Raw genomic sequence first — 2,367 nt, 5'->3', positions numbered from 1 at the left:
AGTCTTACACTGCTAAATTAGGGACGGCTAGCGCAGATACCCCTCGTGTAGCTTTGCGCGAAATTAAAAAACAAACAAACAAAGTGGATCACAAGAGGGAGTTCCACCTCGTTCAGAATCCCAACTTAACCACTGTTTGGTTCTTTATTACAAAATAAAATAGTGAAACTTTACATTCTGCTTTACCTTGCACATGCATTTTCAAAAATAATCATAATATTTTGTGTTTTATCTATATTATTTCAAGTAGCATTAGTAAGCCTAACTCGAGAATTTTGATATTGTTACGACAGCGGGGGTCACGTGACTCTAGTAACACGTCATATTCTCGAAGGTTCGTGAATCCTCGAGAGGTTACTAGATGTATGGTATTCTTATATATAAGACGGTCAAGACGTGACGGGAACAAAATAATGTGTAATTGAACTGCGGACAGAGAGAGAGAGTATTGTTGAGTCGAGCACGTGAGACGTTCGTTGTGAATTATAGCGTTTGTTATAGCGCGACTGTGGAAATTAAGTGTACTGCAAAGTTGTATTTAGAGAGAATAAACCAGTTTTATTTAAAAAAGGACTTGTATCGGTAAAGTTTCTTCGGAAAGAATTTTTACGGAAAATTAACTAACGAACGGAGACGTAACAATATGTTCTAATTTAATAATACGTGTGAATTTCAATTTAGATCAGAAGAATTTAACCAAATGAATAAACGTCATGCAAAATGAAATAACAGGTGTTCATTATTGTTATTTTTCTTTAACTTGTCTCATTTCATAAACAGAGGTACTTGCAAAGTCAACGAGACACTCCCCTTCAATGTAAAAGGTACCTAGAGTGGTCAAAGCTTGTATTAGGTCTTCCAACTTTGATAGATTCTCTGACCGAAAAAAACACCAAAACACAGAATGGAAAAGCCCAAGCTAAACTGTAAGGATTATCAATCTATGTGTATATTGTAATTATAGAAAAACTAATATTATATGGAAGTATACTGTGTGTATGTTTTCAACCAGTTCATATTATCAGACTTTTCATTACTGGAAACCGCTGAAACGCGGGCTTAGTAATATATCCTACAGTAATATATACTTTATTATGCGCGTGAGTTATAAATCGTTGATACAAACTTGAAACAGTTTAATGTAATTTGAAATATATATATTTGTTTTGTATAAACAACTGCGCATACAACACCTTATATATTAAAATTTGTTTGTTTTTTGCACATTTAATATAACATCATTTTCTAACTTCCACAAATAATTTTATGTTTATAATGTCCTATTGAAATTCGATGACGAGGAACCCACTTTGAGACTAATAATGCTTGGAGACGGCTTGAATGGATAATTAAGAAAAACTTTAATATAAATTGAACATAACAACAAATGTACAACGTTTCGACAAGGTTTTGTCATCATCATTCCTACTGAAGTGTAAATATAGGGGGCGTAGAGCAATAACAATAATTATCTAACAAAGACAAATTTACAATTTTATAGGTCAAGCATCGTACGCATTGTAAAAACCACATAATTTAATTTTTGCTTGAGAAACAGTCTGAATATACGGTATTAAGTCAGTGGTTGTATTGTATTGTTTAAGGATAGAAGCAATGTCTGAAACTTTCTCTAAATTGTAGGGAAAATGTTGAGTTATACATAAAATTCGAGTCTGTTAGAGTGAGTGAGATGTTGAATCAGAAAAAGAGATTGCTCAGAAACCTAAAAGATCAAAATATTAATCAAAAACCAGCCATGACCAAATATTTCCATGTCGTACCAGACCAAACAATCTCTATGGGCTACCAAAATTCATAAGTCGGGTTATCCACTTCGACCAATTCTTTGGTCTGTTGGATCTTGTTAGAACGATTTATTGTTCCTATTGTTAAACCCTTGACGACTAATTAATATACCATTAAAACTTTAATGTTTTCTTCTGAAATTTCAAAAATCTCTTCCCCTAATTAATATATTATGTCTAGCTAGCCTAGATACCAAATCTCTCTCTCTCTCTTCACCAACATTCCCCTGGATGACATTTTAGAAATAAGTTCCCGACAAATGCTAATTTTAATCATGGTTTTAGCCGAAAAAATTCCACAAATTCTAACCCTCGCCAATAAGGTGAATTAAACATGTCTGATACTTTTCACTATAACATAGGTCCAGCTTATCTCTCTTTGGTTAACTTGTGCTTAGGGTTACTGATGAGGAGTGGAATTCTCCGAAACCAGTATAACCCCTATAACAGACGTTCATCAAAGTGTAGATTGAACTGGACCTCCCTTGAACTTAAGACTTCGAGATTAAACAATTTTCAGAATACCAAGTTTATTTATATTATAATAAGGTAGATCATTTAG

General features: G+C 33.2%; 1 long non-coding RNA gene across 1 annotated transcript in view; it reads left to right on the top strand.

The window, feature by feature from the left end:
- The first annotated feature begins 843 nt into the window (after window positions 1–843).
- LOC111085856 overlaps window positions 844–2,367 on the top strand; it is a 4,757-nt gene continuing 3,233 nt past the window's right edge. Inside the window, exon 1 of the long non-coding RNA XR_002610634.1 lies at window positions 844–926. This is a non-coding gene — a long non-coding RNA (uncharacterized LOC111085856). The remainder of the gene's footprint in view (window positions 927–2,367) is intronic.

This window comes from Limulus polyphemus, unplaced genomic scaffold, assembly GCF_000517525.1.
Source record: "Limulus polyphemus unplaced genomic scaffold, Limulus_polyphemus-2.1.2 Scaffold667, whole genome shotgun sequence".
NCBI classification, from domain to species: Eukaryota; Metazoa; Arthropoda; class Merostomata; order Xiphosura; family Limulidae; genus Limulus; species Limulus polyphemus.
This window is presented reverse-complemented; position numbering and strand designations above follow the sequence as displayed.